Source organism: Lathamus discolor, chromosome 6 (assembly GCF_037157495.1).
Source record: "Lathamus discolor isolate bLatDis1 chromosome 6, bLatDis1.hap1, whole genome shotgun sequence".
Taxonomy (NCBI): domain Eukaryota; kingdom Metazoa; phylum Chordata; class Aves; order Psittaciformes; family Psittacidae; genus Lathamus; species Lathamus discolor.
This window is the reverse complement of record NC_088889.1, coordinates 69,677,476-69,695,644: the sequence shown is the minus strand read 5'-3', so window position 1 is coordinate 69,695,644 and position 18,169 is coordinate 69,677,476. Positions and strand designations below refer to the sequence as shown.

The 18,169-nt window shown below is 48.0% G+C and overlaps 2 long non-coding RNA genes and 1 other non-coding gene across 4 annotated transcripts; 1 reads left to right on the top strand and 2 right to left on the bottom strand.

The window, feature by feature from the left end:
• Positions 1–5,290: 5,290 nt before the first annotated feature.
• On the bottom strand, positions 5,291–8,207 carry LOC136017639 (uncharacterized). The gene is made up of 2 exons (XR_010614023.1): positions 7,820–8,207; positions 5,291–7,680 (listed from the first exon to the last, which is right to left on the bottom strand). It is a non-coding gene; the product is annotated as an uncharacterized LOC136017639 (long non-coding RNA).
• LOC136018020 (small nucleolar RNA SNORD45) lies at positions 7,439–7,521 on the bottom strand. The gene has a single exon (XR_010614185.1). It is a non-coding gene; the product is annotated as a small nucleolar RNA SNORD45 (small nucleolar RNA).
• A 1,733-nt stretch (positions 8,208–9,940) lies between the features above and the next one.
• Positions 9,941–17,824, top strand: LOC136016361 (uncharacterized). Of its 2 annotated transcripts, none has more exons than XR_010613574.1 (3): positions 9,941–10,364; positions 13,145–13,211; positions 13,676–17,824. It is a non-coding gene; the product is annotated as an uncharacterized LOC136016361 (long non-coding RNA). The 2 variants fall into 2 exon arrangements; XR_010613573.1 differs by having other exon boundaries at positions 9,941–12,750.
• Positions 17,825–18,169: the final 345 nt, after the last annotated feature.

The following is an 18,169-nucleotide window of genomic DNA, read 5'->3' as shown; positions in this document are numbered from 1 at the left end:
TAATAGCTGACTGACTGTGCGGCTTACTGTTGATTTTGTGGCCGAGAGGTATTCTTAGTGTCCCCCGAGGCAAGATTCTGTAGCTGCCTGGTATAAGGGGGGCTGTGCCGCTTATCACAGGTGTTACAACACTTCTGCAGCTAGAGCTTTGGGGGCCACAACCACTCAATTTGGGGCATTTTTGATACTAGAGTTAGGTTTGCATAGCAATGAAACCTTCTACTGTATGGTTTCCTGAAAGGAAGTCTTAGAAAACATGTAAATTCTAATTGAAAATAACCCAAGTAACCTTCAATGTACTGTATGGCCAACCTGTAACAGCCAAAGCTCATGCTCCTGCAGTACATACCCTCCTTGCCTTGAAAAGTGAGGCTTGGGTTGGGTGGATGCCTGCTCTTTTTCCTTGGTTGTACTTTGATATGATTACTATGCATTGGCTTCCTCTTGTCAAAGAAAGTGTAGTTGCAGTGTTGTTATAGCGTAGTTATGTGTTCCGCTAAGCCAGAGTTGGTGTGTGCCTCACAAGAAGTACAACTATAAGGACTAAAAAAAGCTGCGTGGTTGTTTTATTTGTAGGGATCATTACATGCAATACTGTGTGTGCTGGAATTTGAGTGACTTAAATGAGGAGCAAATGTGTTCTCATGTTTCAAAAATCAAACAAACGCAAAAGGCTTTTACACTGAAGCTCTTGATTGCTCCTTTGATTTATGCTGAGCTTTGAAAATTGCCCTTATCCCCTAATCGAGTTATCTCTGTTAAACACATCGTTGTATCTCTGTGCCCTTTGTTCTTCCCTAGTCTCAAAGTTAGCCCTGCATTTTGACAGTATCAGATGTTTTAAAGGTTAAAAGAATTGGTTAACATTATTCCACTTATTGAGCTAATTATTCTGGTAGTAACTGGTGTGCCTCTTTTGTGGTTCTCCTTACTAATGCTGCTGCCTTGCCTTTTTGGGACTATAGGAGTACATGGAGCAGCTGACCAGCATGCTCAGTTGCAGCCACTGATTAAAGCTAGGTATATTTCCTTCTGTACTTGCTCAAGTTGCTCTCTGTAGCCCGAAGTATGAGAAGCGGTGTTTATGTTCTCTGCTAGCTACCTTGTAAAGAGAAAAGCATAAGGATTAAAAACTGCAGGGCCCTGATGCAGGATCCAGAGGCATCAGTACTAAGTTAAGAGTTAGTCTTTTAATGGATAAACTTGATGCCTCTTCCATGATGATTCTCAGGAGGGATCACAGAATCACAGAATCCCAAGGGTTGGAAGGGACCTAAAAAGATCATCTAGTCCAACCCCCCTGCAAGAGCAGGGTAACCTACAGTACATCACACAGGAACTTGTCCAGGCGGGCCTTGAATATCTCCAGTGTAGGAGACTCCACAACCCCCCTGGGCAACCTGTTCCAGTGCTCTGTCACTCTTACAGTAAAGAAGTTCTTCCTGATGTTAACGTGGAACTTCCTATGTTCCAGTTTACACCCATTGCCCCTTGTCCTATCACTGGATATCACTGAAAAAAGCCTAGCTCCATCATCCTGACACCTACCCTTTACATATTTGTAAACATTGATGAGGTCACCCCTCAGTCTCCTCTTTTGCAAGCTAAAGAGACCCAGCTCCCTCAGCCTCTCCTCATAAGGGAGATGTTCCACTCCCTTAATCATCTTTGTGGCTCTGCGCTGGACTCCTTCAAGCAATTCCCTGTCCTTCTTGAACAGAGGGGCCCAGAACTGGACGCAATATTCCAGATGCGGCCTCACCAATGCTGAGTAGAGGGGGAGGAGAACCTCTCTTGACCTACTAACCACTCCCTTTCTAATGCACCCTAAGATGCCATTTGCCTTCTTGGCCACAAGAGCACATTGCTGGCTCATGGTCATCCTCCTATCCACCAGGACCCCCAGGTCCCTTTCCCGTTCACTACTTTCCAGCAGGTCACCCCCCAACCTGTACTGGTACATGGGGTTGTTCTTCCCCAGATGCAAGACTCTACACTTGCCCTTGTTAAATTTCATCAAGTTTCTCCCCGCCCAACTCTCCAGCCTGTCCAGGTCTCGCTGAATGGCAGCACAGTCCTCTGGTGTGTCAGCCACTCCTCCCAGTTTTGTGTCATCAGCAAACTTGCTGAGGGTGCACTCAGTTCCCTCATCCAGGTCATTGATGAAAATATTAAACAGCACCGGTCCCAGCACCGACCCCTGAGGAACTCCACTAGTCACAGACCTCCAGCTAGAATCTGCGCCATTGACCACAACTCTCTGCCTTCTTCCTCTCAACCAGTTCTCGATCCACCTCACTACTTGATCGTCAAGCCCACACTTCCTTAGCTTATCTGTGAGGATGCTGTGGGAGACAGTATCAAATGCCTTACTGAAATCAAGAAAAACTACATCTACCGCTCTACCATCATCCCTCCACCTAGTCACTTCCTCATAGAAGGCTATAAGGTTGGTCATACATGACTTCCCCCTCATAAAACCATGTTGGCTGTTCTTAATGACCCCCTCATCCTTGATATGCCTAGTGATGGAGTCAAGAATAAGTTGTTCCATCATCTTTCCAGGGATGGAGGTAAGGCTGACCGGTCTATAATTACCCGGGTCCTCCTTCTTGCCCTTCTTATAGATTGGTGTGACCTTTGCCATCCGCCAATCCTCAGGCACCTCGCCCGTTTCCCACGACTTACCAAAGATGATGGAGAGTGGCCTAGCAATGACCTCCGCCAGCTCCCTCAGCACCCGTGGGTGCATTCCATCCGGACCCATCGATTTACAGATGTCCAGATTGCATAGCTGATCCCTAACCCAATCCTCATCTACCAAAGCAAACTCCTCCTTTGTCCTGACTCCTTCTGGGGCTATAGAAATCCGGGGCCCTCGGGGAGAGTCTGCAGGAGTAAAGACAGAGGCAAAGAAGGCATTCAGCACCTCTGCCTTCTTTATATCCTCTGTCTCCAGGGTACCCACTTCGTTCAGCAGTGGGCCTATATTGCCTCTTGTTTTAGTTTTATTTGCTATGTATTTGAAGAAGCCCTTTCTATTGTCTTTAACCCGACTAGCAAGATTGAGTTCCAAGGAGGCCTTAGCTGTCCTAATTGCCTCCCTACATCCTCTAACAACTGTCCTATATTCCTCCCAAGCGGCCAGCCCCTCCTTCCATAATCCATAGATTCTCCTTTTCCACTTGAGTTTGTCCAGCAGCTCCTTGTTTAACCACGCTGGTCTCCTAGATCCCTTACTTGACTTCCTACTCATTGGGACGCTCCGATCCTGAGCTTGGAAGAAGCGGTCCTTGAATGCTAACCAACTATCTTGAGCCCCTTTACCGCCTAGTACACTTTCCCATGAGACTTCCCTTAGCAGTTGACTGAAGAGGCCAAAGTTGGCCCTTCGGAAATCCAGAACTGTGGATGTTTGCTAGTTTCAAGTATTGTGCTGAATTAAGGTACAAGCTGATGCTAGAAATCAGTGTTGGAGCAGGATACATCATTTTATCTATGCTTATTCATCTAAAAGAGTTACTTGAAGCATCATCATGTGGGTTAAAGAGTATGTGTGATATATCCTAGATGTTTAGGCTACCCAAATTCAGTGAGTGGTAAGCTAGGATTAGATGTAAGGTGGTAAATAAGTCAAGAATATGTTAATTGAAGTGCTTCTAGTGCCAGTTAAGCATGCCTTCTTATTTCACCCATAGATATTTTTCAGTAATAGCATTAGCCATGCACTATGCTGAAGAAGGCACCAATCTGTGTTGCTTTGCATCTGCTGCTCAGTGTTGTACTTGTATGAGCATATGTTGTCAACAGTAGATTTGTTTTAGTGTGATCACAAGGCAACAAAGTTCAGCATCTTGTGCTTGTGTGCTTTGTGGATGTGATGCTGTACTTCTGTAAAGTGGAATTGTAATTAACAGCTCACAGAAAACTAAATGCATAGAGAATTTTACTGCAGTTCATTCTTATTGGGTAATTCTGTGTATAAGATGACTCATAGGTTGGTTGTGGAGGTGGTGGAATCACCATCCATGGAGATATTCAAAAGCTATCTGGACATGGTCCTGCGTAAGGGGCTTTAGGTAGCCCTGCTTGAGCAGGGGTTGGACAAGATGACTTGTAGAGGGCTCCACCACTCTGTGAGATGTATAGTGGTTACATCTATCAATGTAATCTGCTATAAAGTTCAACAAACCAAAAGAAACACTGATGGTACATGAATTTAAATGATATTGTGGTTAGTAGAGCCTTCAGGAAACTGAACTTTCATCAGCTTTCTGCCCTACTGCCTGGTTGTTCACTGTTTCAGGCTGCTTTCCTCAAGAAACTACTTTGCAAATACCCTCCCTAGGACTGGAACTGTGAAGTCATAAGCAGTAGTTGCTTTGCAGGATCAAGTTATATATCCAGACCTGCTGTTGAAGTGCTGCTTGTGGTGATCCTTCCATGTGCTGCCATTTATTGTGTTATGTCTCTTTCAACTGTCATGTCTCCTTGTAATGTTTGTTCTATTGAAGTGAATTTTAAAGGCAGCAGATATACCTCTTTTATTACACCTTAATTATGAAGTCTGATAGGTATTGAGGAGAAACTGCAGTCTCCTGGACAAGAAGTTCATGATATAAGCAGACCCTGAAATACATCAGAAACCTGAGTGTGTGTCGTGGTTTAAACCGATCCACACAGGTCGTCATGTTAAATATTTGATATATTTAAAGTGTAGGCAACTAAATTATTTTATTCAATAAAAATGAAAAGGCAGAGTAGATTCCTAAGTACAACACAGTAGTCAGAAACCACAGCTTTTGGATCATTCAGATGCTTCTGTAACGTTAACCTCTCCAGCCACTTCAAAACTGTGCTGTAATTAGGATTATAATATTTATTCTCTTGTTGCCCTGGTTTTTCCCCTGTGTTATGTTGTAATAAAAAAAAATCTCTTCATTTCAGAGCTATGACTACAGTTTTCCAGATCATGAAGATAACTTATGGCTTTGCCTCTCGCAGAAGGGATATGAGCACTATCTCTCAATAGAAGTCAGACTTCTTTCACTCCTTTGTGCTTACAAGATGAGACTTCATTACACACAGCGTGGAGATGATGATAAAGTGGTATGTGGCACACTGAAAGAACCATGTCTCACGTGCACACGGCACAGCACTGAGGCCAGGAGGAGGCAGTGTCTGATCCAGAAGGCACTGCGGAGTGCCTTAATTGAACCTTACTTCATTTCATATGCATTAGTCTGCATAAAATTAAATCATATTCAGGCGTATTATTGAACCAAGTTGATTCAATTTAACTCCAGTTTATTTGCATTCAATTGTTACACTGTCTTTTAAAATTAGGCAAATTAAATCAGCTGGTCAAACTGAAGTAAATGCTGGGAAGTAAACCAACCAAACCACCAGGGAAACCTGGTTTCCTAAACAAACAAATGCCTTTTTCAGGCACACTAATTTCAGGGAATGTTAATTAAACGCATGCACCAGAAACTACACTGCAAGACTATTAATAGCATGGTAAATAGAGAAAGAGAGATGCGGTGTTTCAGGGTTTCAGTTGTGTGGGTGTAATCTTTCTGTTAGGATGAATTATTAGTAAAAGAAGACAACAGCATGGAAATCTGTGTATATTCAAGATGAAAGACACAAGATCTGATGTTCAACAGGGCACTTTGTCAGCACTGGTGCTCAGCATACTGAGCTAAAAGTTTAGAGTACTCAGCAAAGAGCGTGTTTCTACTTCAAATGCATTCTACTCTCTGTAGTCAAAAACTTAACAGGCAACAGCACCTAAACTGGTTTAGTGTAGTGCAAATTCTGTTCTCTCAAAATCTCATCTACTAAGAGTTGAGACTTGTGGCTATTTAGTTAATCAATTCTTTTGAGACATGAAAAGAAATTCTGATTGCCAAAGAGAAACATGCAGACAGGTCTTTCACTAAAAGTTGTCTCCTGATCCAAATGCGTAAGTTGGAGCAAAGGCCTATTTGCTTCACGTGCTTGAACTAGAGGATTAGATTTACATAATTCATTTATTTATACTTCTGTTTTCCACCCAACTCAGTGAGTTTAAAAGCACATGGGCCAGCTAAAGTACAGGGTCAGCTCTGTTCCTGGAAAGAGACTATTAATATAGTGACAGAACCCACTTTATGTATATAAACATGAAAACCAAGAGCATTTCTGCAGAACCAGCAGATCCATTGCACATGGCATGCCTGGTCTTACAGCGATCTACCCTGCAAGCTTCAGCATCCACCGGGCATTCTTTGTGTTAAGATATTCTTCCTGCACTGCCTCTTGCTGTTGACTGAAAGGAAGACAAGTGCTCAGAAAGGATGAGGCAGGAGCAATAAAGACAAGGGGCAAATAAATAGCTTCAGAGATCAGAAATGTCAGTAATGCATGTGTAGTTAGGAGGGGCTGCAGTGGTATTCATTCCCAGTTGGGATCTACTGGAGAGGTGCTCTTCTAGTGCTCCTTTGATAGCATCAAGGTACCATGTAATAGATGTCATTAGCTCTGCTGTGATACTTGCACAGGTTACTGATGCAAGGGGGGAAACAAACACATATAAGTGCATGGAGGAAAAGATGGGAGTTTAGGTGGCAAAGGAAGAGTGGATGTCCATGTTGTTGGCACCCCTACAGAGCACAACATGTGCAAGTGATGCCCAGCACCAGGTTTCTGTCCTGGTACCTTAGGCTTAGAAGCAGGGCCTGGATGTTTGCACTTTCGGAGTCATGACTTGAGGCTCCCATGGTGGCTCTTTGCCATTTAAGGTACAGACACCTGGACACTGTTTTACTTACGCTCCAGTGCTGAAGGCATTCTCTGTGGAGATGCCCTGACAAATGCATCAGGATAGAGGCTGGCTTCTGGAACACCTGAGCGCAATGAACTTTGAAGCTACACACAGATGATGGAGTTTTACGTGGCTAACAAAGGGTAGATATCCATGATGGCGGAACAGTTCCAGAGAGCACCATGTGTAGGAGGAGATGCCTAGCACCAGGTTTCTGTCCTGGCACCTCAGGCTTAGGAGTAGAAGCTGGATGTTTGTACTTTCAGAGGTGGTTTCCGGGCCACCTTAGAGCACCTGAGATGCCCAACACAAGGTTTCTGTTCTGGCACTTTCTGTGTGGGAGCTCCTTAGGCTTAGGAGCAGCATTTATAATCAGCAAACTGTTTTTTGGGCCTCCTGAGAGTGCTGCCTTGAACACAGTACACAGATGGAGCTTTAAGTGGCAAAGCAAATGTGCACTGCCATGCTGGTGACTGCTCTGGAGGTCACCATCCACAGGAGATGCCCAGCATCAGGCTTCTGTCCTGACACCTTATGCTTAGGAGCAGGAGCTGGATGTTTGCACTCAAGGCACTGGTCTGTGGGTGCCTGAAAGCTCCAAGGCGGCAGCCAAAGGAAATCGGATGTTCCTGGGTCTCAGAGTAATTCTAGAGCTAATGTGGTGATACATCAGTTCCAGATCAGCTAATACATGCCAACACTCATCACTGACCCAAGGCTGCCACCTCCTGCCCCGCCATGCTATGTCCAAGGGTTACAACCCAACACTCTTCCTAAAGCAGAACACGACCTTACTTACCTGTAGCACCATTACCACCTGCCCCGAAGTGGAACTAGAGGTACAGCACGCAAGCACCTGAGCCTTCTGGGTGCTGCTTTCACCGCGGTTTGCACAAGGAGACAAAGCAATGAGACATAGATGGCAAGAAATTTAATGTAGAGACCGCCGCGGGGAACACGAGCGAAACCAAGCGCCTGTTCTCAGGGGGAAGCGCACACCAGGTAAGTTACCTGCTGAACAGACCAGTGTAACCCTCAGGAAAACCCGGGCCTGGCTCCGCACAGGGCAGCGAGCGGGGCTGCTGCTCCCCGCTGCTGCACGGCGGGGCTGCCGCGAGCCCACGCTTACACAGAAACCTGCCCTTGTCCCAGGCGAGCACACGCCACGTGCTCCGCCAGCAGCACCGCGCCGGGCATCGCGTTTTCTCCTCACCGCGCCTCTTCGCAGCGTCACCCCCGAGCAGCGGCAGCAGCAGCACGACTGCTGCTGCCGGGCGGGACGGTGCCGCGCCCGGGGGCAGTGCCGGCCGCTCCTCAGCGGCTCGGGCCCGTCCACACGCGGCCGCTCCTCCGCGCACGCCGAGCCCCGACCACGCTGCCGGAAACGGCGCCGCGCCCCGCCCCGCGGCCCCGCGAGAGCTGCGCGCGCCGCTCGCCCGCCCCGCGCGGCCGGAGGAGGCGGTGCCGCGCGCGGGCAGGAGCCGGCGCTGAGGCCCCGCCCGGCAGCGGCGGCTCCTCCCCAGGCCGCGGCGCGGCGCTGCGCAGGGGCCGCGGCGGGAGCTGAGCTCCGCGGCGGCGGCGGCGGCGGCGGCGATTGGCGCGTCTGCTCCCCGAGGGCGCTGCCCAGAGGGGCCGCACGCAGACGGGGTCATGTGGCTGAGCAACGGGGCCTGGCCGCGTTGGTGGCTCTGTGCCGGAGCTCGCCACGGGTAGGGGATGCCCTGCAGCGGGTTTCTGGCCGGGCACCTTAGGCTTAGGAACAGGGCCGAGACGTTTACGCTTAGCGACCTGTTCTGAGGGCCACCTGCGAGGGCTGCTCTGATCACGGTACACAGACGGAATTCTAGCAGACAGAGCAAGGGCGGATTGCCATGGCGGTGGCACTGTTCAGAGCTCACCGTGTGCAGATGATGCCCAGCACTGGCTTTGTGTCCTGGAGTCTTAAGCTTAGGAGCAGGGACTGGACATTCACATTTTGGGAACGGGTTTCTGGGGCGCTTGAGAGGGCTGTCCTGTGAGGCAGTACACTAATGGAGTTAAACGGAGCTCAGAAAGGGTGGATTGCGATACTGGTGGCACCAGTCTGGTGAGCAGCACATGCAGCTGACTCTCAGCACCAGCTTAGGCTGGCACCTTAGGCTTAGGAGCAGGGCCTGAATGTCTGCACTCCGGGAAGTAGTTTGTGGGCCGCCTCATAGTGCTGCCCTGAGCCGTGGGTCTGGTGGGGCCCGACTGATTCACCCGGGCTGGTTTGGTGCAGGCTCTACGGGAACAACCTATGCCGAGCCGGCTGCTCGCTGCGCGGTTCAGCCATAGGAAGCTTCGCGCCGTGTTCAGCATCTCCAAGGAGCCGCCGCGGGCTGTGCCGCGCCCCAGGGCGCTGGTTCGGTACCGGGCACTTCAGAGCCCTGTTGCAGGATCCCCGGTACCGCGCCGAGTGGCTGCGGAGCGGGGACATGCAGGGCCGTGGAGCTGGCGCTGCACAGCCTTTCTGCGGCTCACTGGCGTTAACGTGGCCGGGGCCTGGGGAGGTGCGGGTCATGTGATCGGGGAGGGAACCGGAAGCTGAGCCCGCCCCAGGGGCGGTGTCCGGCTGGTCCTGCCTGGGGGCAGGGAACGGCTGCCACGCAGAGCTCCGCCGGGAGCCTCAGGGCTTCTGCCAGGGCCGGGGCTGCCCCCGGCTTTGTTGCTCGGGGCGCTCCGTACGGGGCTCATTGCCTCGTAGGGCTCCGACTGACGCAAGGGCCGTGATGAGTCATGGTGGAAGGCCCCGGGGCCGTGCGGCCTTGGGGAGAAGCCGCTCCTGAGGGCCACAGCCGGGATTAAAGGGGAAGAGAGGCGCGGTCCTGGTGGAAAACGGTGTAGAACAGGCGCTGCCGGGGCTCCAGCTGGAACGTCCCACCAGCTCCCCGTGTTCTGCCCCGGAAGGAAGAGAGAGCCGCCAGGGGCGGAAAGCGGCAGTGCGGGCCGCCAGCGGCCGGGGGCGGGCCGAGGCGAGCGGAGCCGAAGCGGCGTTACACCTATAAAACGAGTGGGGGGCGGAACTATGTCTATAAAGGAGGGGGTGGGCTCGGTGCTGGGCTCTAGCGGCTCGGTAAGTGGGGGGGCGCCGGTTCTTGGGGTTCTGCGGCCGTCGGCTTGAGGCTCCGCGGGAGCGTGGGGCTCGTCCCTGGGGCGGGCACCCCGTGGCGGGTTGGTAGTCCGTGCCCATCATTTGCTTGTTGAGGAGGAAAAGGAGTGAGCTCCCCACACAAACAGTCAGACTTGATGCCGTGGGTCCCAAAGAGCACGGTGTGTGGGGTAACTCCTGGCACCCTGCGGGCGCTTCTCACCGGTTGCCCTCGCTGTGTGTAGTTGCCAAGAAGACTTTGAGATGCAGTTTCTGCTCCCCCTTCACTTGGGGTGATGGGGACCTGCTGGGCACCCTGGAAACCTCGCTCAGCTGCAGCTGGGGGGAGTCCTAGAGATGGCAGTGGAGGTGTCAGAGCGATGGCCTCACCTGGAGCCCCAGCCACACTCCCTTCCCCACCGGCCCCAGCTCCGTGTTTAAGCTCAGGTCAGGGGCTGATTCTCACTTCTCCGAGCAATGTGTTATGCATCTTTATTTTTCCACTACTGTTAATATCTTATTGCTGTATTTATTTTTTGTCCTTATTGCATTAGTGCTGTTGTGCTGCCGTTGACTCCTGTTTAGGTACTGTGGGGTTGTGCAGATGGGGGGGAATCTCTGGTTTCCTGCTGTCCTTAGGTTTAGGTTTGTTTGTCTTCCAGTTCCGTTGTCATTTGCCTGCATTGCTTGAGCTGGTACCAGTATGTGACTTCATGGGGTTTTTGCTTTTGTCGGCTGCTAAAAGAAGGCTGGAACATGTTCTTTTTAAAGCATGCATATTAGTTTTTGCCCTGTTGATTATACCTGGAAATGTTCAGTCTGAGCACAGCATCATGGTAGAGCTCATCCTGATCTCTGGCAAGCTACTTCTTATCTTTTTAAGCCTAGTTCAGGGTAAAGGTGCTCTTCTGATGACCTGTACCCATGGAGGAGGACCATAGGGGACATCCTGAGAGTAAGGTCACTTTTCCCAGTTTCAGGTTAGAGCCCTGGAGCTTGTGTTCTTGCTCTGGATGTGGAGATGTAAGGGAGGTCTGGAGCACTCACTGTCATTCCTGAGATTACTTTCCTCTATCCTTAATCTATATGAGGAGGGGAAAACCTTGCAGTGATAATGGTGGGATGACTATTACCAACTTTGCTCTGGGATCTGTTTTTTGGGGAGGCAGGAACAGGAAAGGCAAAACCAGTCATCCCAAATACAAAGGCTGTACAGGCTGTCACTTCACTCCCTGGCTCCTGCCATGGAATTTTAGGCTTACGAGCAGGGGCTGGACTTAGGGAGCTTGTTTCCTCATTGCCTGGTAGTGATGCTGAGAGAGGCTTTATGCAGATGAAGTTTTATGTGGCTGAGCAATGGTGCATTGCTGTGTTGGTGGCACTGTTCCGGAGCTCACCGTGTGTAGGTGATGCCCAGCACCAGCTTTCTGTCCTGGAACCTTATGTCTGGGAGCAGGGGCTGGATGTTTGAACTCGAGGAGCTAGGTTCTGGGGAACTGCCTGCACCAGCAGTACACGGATGGAGGTTTAGGTGGCAAAGCCACCGTGCTGGGCTCAGAGAGTCAAGAGAAAAGAGAAATGCTGCTAATATCAAGTTTTTAAGGCTGGAGGTATTTTCCAAAAGTTAAAGCCATGTTTCACTCTCTTAAAATATTGTTATTGTGCAAAAAGTATATAGTCAAATATACATTAACCTACAACTGTATGAGAAAATAACCGAGTCCTCTGCTGTTAAAGCAAACTTGTTCCTTTCCACTGTATTCCTGCTGAAAATCTAGCAACTAAAGCTTATCACTAGGCAGGTACATTTAGGGTGCTCTCTGGGCATTAGGACGTTCCAGCGGAGGTCACTGGCATAGACAGTATGATGCAGGAGTACTCATGTTCCAAGGCAGCACAGAGCATGGTAAATACATGTTGCTCTTTGCCCATCAAAATCGAGTTTGCTTTGCTTGGCAGCCTCACCAGTTCTTCACAGAAACTGTAATTTCCTTTCTGTGAAGAAACAAAGGAGCAAACCAGAAACTTAAGTGTGTTTGAATATTCATTTCTTAGCTACGTTGTTCTGTTTTGTTTCTCCCCACCCCTTACCCCCCATCAGAGAATGCAGTTGTGCTGCTCTAACAATAAGCCTTTTTTCTTCTGCATAATCTGACACAGAAACTTTGCACCCAGCGATGATCATGATGAACTGGGGTTTTCCCTGTGAATTGCCTCCTGGATGTACTCTGAAGTGTGGCCTGTCATGATTTGCAGAGTTTGCTCCTTTTCCCCCGGGAGGGACTGATACAGGGTTTAGCCACAATGGAGAGTTGTCCGTTAAAATGACAGGGGCCTGGAAGGCCACTCAGGGTGCTGTGCTAGGAGATGAAGTATAATCGGCTGTTAACAGTCATGGAGGCACCTTTTTCAACGGCCATGTATCTTGAAGGAAGCTTACTATGTGTCCTCTCAAGTAAGAGGTGGCTCTTTGTTTAAAGGAAGGGAAGCCTTCTCTCTAGAAAACCTTGTTGTGTCAAGTGATGCTTGTCCTGGGTTTAGCAGTAGCAGTAATTCTTCTCCTTCTTAGTGGCTGGCGCAACGCTGCATTTTTGATTTTTGGCCTGGGAACAGTGCTGATATTGCCGACGTTTTTAGTTGCTGCTCAAATGTTTGGTCTGGCCAAGGACTTTCTGAGCTTCATGCTCTGCCAGGGAGGAGGGGAGGCCGGGAGGAAGCAGAGACAGGACACCTGACCCAAACTGACCGAAGAGGTATTCCATACCACAGCACGTCATGCCCAGGAGGTAACGGGGAGTTACCCGGAAGGGCTGGGACTGCAGGGTTGGACAAGGTATCGGTTGGTGCTTGGCTGGGGGGAGTGGGGTGAGTTACTGGTCGGGGGGTGCTGAGGTGTTGTATTCTTTCCTCTTGTTATTTCCATTATCATTATTATCATTGGTGGTAGCAGCAGTGATTTGTGTTATACCTTAGTTACTAAACTGTTCTTATCTCAACCCGTGGGAGTTGCATTCTTTTCAATTCTCCTCTCCGTCCCTCCGGGAGCAGGGGGAGGGCAAGAAGCAGGGGGAGTGAGTGAACAAGGTTTGTGGTTGGGTTTAAACCATGACAATGCTCAGTGATGTGTATGTGCACCCAGCAGGTCCAGCTTCTGCATGGCCATGTGACAACAGGGTGAGAGAGCAACCAGTTGTTTTTATACATGTTTTCTATTGTCTGAATTACAGTTGCATCCAGAAGCATCAGGTGAAATGGACGCTCCCATACAGACTGAAATAGGCCCCCAGCACAAGGGTGAGCTTCCTCACTGAGAAGACTTCTTCATTATATCTAACTGAAATCCCCCTTGTTCTGTCCAAAGCCCCCTCCAGGTTTCTTGTAGCCCTTTGAGGCACTGGAAGCTGCTCTAAGGTCTCCCCTTAAGGAGCCTTCTCTTCTCCAGGCTGAACAAGCCCAGCTCTCTCAGCCTGGCTCCAGAGCAGAGCTGCTCCAGCCCTCGCAGCATCTCCATGGCCTCCTCTGGACTTGCTCCAGCAGCTCCACATCCCTCTTGTGTTGTTGCCCCAGAGCTGGATCAGGACTGCGGGGGGGGGGGGTGGGGGGGTGGGTGTCTCCCCACAGCGCAGTAGAGGGGCAGAATCCCCTCTGTTGATCTGCTGCTCACGCTGCTTTTGATGCAGTCCTACAAGCCACTTGGCTAATTCCAGTACTTTGGGATGAATTTAAGTAGCTTAAACCAATCTGTTCTTTATTTATAGCTGCAATGCAAGCATGTAAAAGTAGAATGCAGAAGGGCAATTGGCATATGATTTGGCCGTTACAGCTGGAAGTATTGAAGTGATTGGACAAGGTACATTGGACAAACTTACGAAACCGAGGAATACTGGTCTTGTCAGTGTGTGATTGACTTTCCTCAAGATGGAGCTGGGGGTTCTTCAACATTGGGAGCACCTAAGCACAAGTATCCAGTTCTGTCTACAGACTTCCCAGCCCTGTACCATAAACTCTGGCCCTGTAACAGCCAGGTATTTTGTACAAGATCCCCACATTCCTCCCCAGCAGCTCAGAGCACTGTTCTTCACTGGTTGTGCTCTGTTCTACAAGTTTTCATTTCCAAAGTTGTGCAAGAAGAAGAACCAACCAAACCTTCCAAGGCACCAGCTTATTCTAAGGAGACCTTATGATCCACTTGAGCAATAGAGGGCAGGAGACAGGCTGAGAGAGCTGGGCTTGTTCAGCCTGGAGAACAGAAGGCTCCAGGGAGACCTTAGAGCAGCCTAAGGGGGTAACAAGAACCCTGGAAAGGGGCTTTGGACAAGGGCCTGTAGGGACAGGACAAGGGCGAATGGCTTTAACCTGACAGAGGGGAGACTGAGATGAGATCTTAAGGCAGAAGCTCTTCCCTGTGAGGGTGCTGAGGCGCTGGCACAGGTTGCCCAAAGAAGCTGTGGCTGCCCCATCCCTGGCAGTGTTCAAGGCCAGGTTGAACGGGGCTTGAAACAACCTGGTCTAGTGGAAGGTGTCGCTGCCCATGGCAGGGGGTTGGAATTGGATGAGCTTTAAGGTCCCTTCCAATGCAGACCAGTTTGGGATTCTGTGATTCTATGATAGTCTGTCCACAAGCACATTCGGAAGGGTTTTCCAGTGACTGAGGTGCTTATCTGTGAACGAGACAGTTTAATTCTTAGAATTATCTTTCTTGACTGAGTTGCAGACTTCAGATACAGAGTTCCTTCCCTCTAGACAAGGCCATTCCATCATTCCTAGTACCCCAAATAGCTGCCTCTGGCTGTGCCTGGAATTAGTTAAAATTCTCTTCATGCTGAATATTACATACAAGCAAATGTTTGTTGTTTATTGAGATGAAGAGTGCAAAGGAAGTAGAATCTATGACAGCGCATGAATCTGTGGAAGGAAACCTGGTGTCTCCAGTGAACATTTTGCACAAAACACCTGTGTATTGTTTGGTGTGGGGCACAAATGGCAGGAGGGTGCCCTCACTTTTCGCTTGCGATGTCTTTCTCTTGCCTGAGAGAGGTGAAGCGGGAGCTTGCTGAATATGTTAACAGCTGAGCTCTTCACTGTCTTTTCAGGTTGTAGGAGCAAGAATATGTCCCCTTTATGCATTTAGCCACCACATCCATTGCTTTCTTAGTTTATTCAGTTGCTATTTCCATATTAAGGCAAAATCTGGTGTGTGTTTTATCTAGAGACAGAGAAGAAGGCAAGGTTGAGATACATCTCTCTTCTCCATTCCCCCAGATTCAAGAAATCTGTGGAAAAAGAGAAAACCAGCACCACTGCTGTGTTTTAGTTCACTTCTCAACATCTGGGTTTCATATGAAAACATGATTAAAGATGGATACTATCAGGTAATTGAAGCTCAGTGTTTTTCCTTTAGAAATTACAATAAGCACACAAACTGGCATTGATGGATGAGTTTTAAGCAAACAAATATATGAATCAAAACTGGGGTTACATCCTGATTTGACTGAGAAGAACTTGGAAGGCAGGGTCAGGTTCATTCCATCACGAAAAGGCAAAGGCTGCCCATTATGGGAGTTGGACAGAACAGAGATGTGGCTCACAGAGAAAATGGAGTCAGAAGATGGATGGGGTATTTGCATGGAAAGCCGCTGTGTAGTGGAAAAGACATGATGGGAACTTGTACGTAGTGAAAAGCACACCTCTCTGCAATGACCTTGGTGGCAGTGTGAGTAGTGCCCTAGGTGGCCTTTGTGTATGGGCCAGATTGCTCTTGAGAATTGTATTTTTCCTCACATAATTGCTTGAATGAGGCTGAGGAGGTACAAAGCTCTGCTGTTGGCATGGGGATGGTTTGCTGGGATGATTGACAGTCTGTTAGGTTGGAGATAAGCATGTTTCTCCAGCTGCAGAACATCCTGCCTCGTATTAAACCATCTATCTCTGCGATCAGTGAAACATAGGTCAATGCTTGCGCAGAGCCAGTAAATCTAAGTTTTAGTTTTGTAATCAAATCTTCAGAGCCACCTGATTTTGCATTGAATGGAGACTATAATTTCAGCAGTTAACATCTGATATTTTATTGTAATGAAGAAGCTAAGAATGAATAGAGCCACATTTTTAATTAATTACAGTTTTGTTGCCAAGGAATTAATGTTTGCCCTTCTCTGTGGGGAAAAAAATCCCAAACCCTACAACTCTCCAAAATTACTTTCTCAGCAGGGATAATAAATAGAAATGTTGAGTGAAATCCAGCAGCAGATAATGTTTCAGCATTTGTTTTCCTGGGTAAGGTGGCAAATGGGAGAAAATAGATGACTGTTAAATAGTGAATATGGGTATGATTTTTCCTGAACATAAAGTAAGGAAAAAGCTGGCCCTTGACTTAAGATTTCCTGGTCACTAGCTGTTTCTGGGTGAAGTAAGAGTGGGTTAACTGTAATAACTCGGACTTGTATTCACGTAGCAGTGGTTCTAGCATGGAAGTCTGTATTAGTTAGCTGCTGCTGTATCAGCTGAGGAGTTGCTGTAGTAATACCTTATATGACTGTGCTTCCTTAGATGATCCTTTGGACTGATTTCCATCATCTTCTGAGGCGATGGGGGTGATGCTAACAGAACTGGCACGCTCAAAAAATTAGTTAACTGTACTGCAGTAAACTTCACTGAATTACTTAGAGTTTCTAGATGTGAATCCGTCTGTGCACATGGCAAGCTAACGTGTAATTTCCGTGGGTACGAATAAATAGAGCAACCACTTAGTTTTTAAAAGGCTGCTTTCTGTCATAACTTATGGCAGCTGGGGTGCATTTCATTTCTTCTAAGTTTAAAGGAAGAAATGCTTTTCTTTTCCTAAGGAAAGCTACCACACTGATGTGATTTATAATAAGTGATGTGTCAGCTGCCATATTCCTGCTTGAATGTGTCTCTTTAGGATGCAGAAAGCTGTGTTCGAAATAATGATAACCAGACAGCATTAGGGAAATGCAAAAGGATGCTGTCTCCATAGCAGAAGTGCGGATTGAAGTGCTGCAGTTCAGGCTCATCAGTACTAGCAAGTGGTTTAGATGTGAGCTGTTGCTGCATGCTTCTAGCAAAGTGTGAAATTGAGGAACCAGGAGACAATACCCGAATGCATGGATGCGTGACTGCAGCCTGAGTGCTTTCCTTGTGGATAACTGAAGCAGTTTATTGCCTGGTTACCTTGGAGTAGAGAGTACAGAAACATTTTGGGATGAGAATGCTTTGGGTTCTAAACTTAATTTTACTGTTAGCTAAAAAACCTCACACTCCAAAGCCCCACCTGAGACTGATTAATGCTGTAAGAAGCAGTTAGGTCTTACTGTTAGTATAGTTGAAACTGTACTGATGATATTGTAAAATTGTTTTCTCTGGAAGAGCTATAGTGTAACTTTTCTTGTGCAAGTGATAATATATTGGCTATAAGGAAGAAATTCTTTACTGTGTGGGTGGTGAGGCACTGGAATGGGTTGCCCAAGGAAGTTGTGAATGCTCCATCCCTGGTGGTGTTCAAGGTCAGGTTGGACAGAGCCTTGGATGACATGGTTTAGTGTGAGGTGTCCCTGCCCATGGCAGGGGGGCTGGAACTGGATGGTCTTAAGGTCCTTTCCAATCCTAACTATTCTATGATTCTATGAAAAGTCACATACAATCGTCTGGACTATTCCTTAAGAAACTGTTTATGGTTAAATGAGGACTTGGTGTTTTCATTCTCCAGCTTACGCTAAGCAGTAGCTGAAGAACTCTCCCTGCATAGAGGAGCTTCTCTTTGAAAATTGTCTCCTGTATTAATTGTCTCTCCAGTTTTAGGCAGAGGGGCAAAGAAGGAAAAAGCCCTTGTCCCTTATAAACCATGTAAAATAGCACTTAATCAGTTTGCTTAATAAAAAGAATTCGTGTCAGTGGGATATTATTTCTCGTGCACTTAAATACGGGGTGGAAAATCTGCTTTCTTGCTTGCTCTGATTATTATCTTACTCTTCAAACAGTGCTGCAAGCACCAGTGTGACACCATTAGGTGTGTATCTTCTAGGAGCTGTATTATGAAAGAATGACAGATTGTGGAGGACATTTCTCATAAATCATTTCCCTTTGCAGTGCTTCTATTTTCTCTTCTGTAAAATAGGTAAAAATGCTATATTCTTCCTGGTGCTATTAAGAAAATCTGTGAAGCAAGTGAATTCTTGGACTTCAAGCAGTTATATTGTTATCTGCCAGCCCTCAACACACAAAAGAGGTATCAGAAG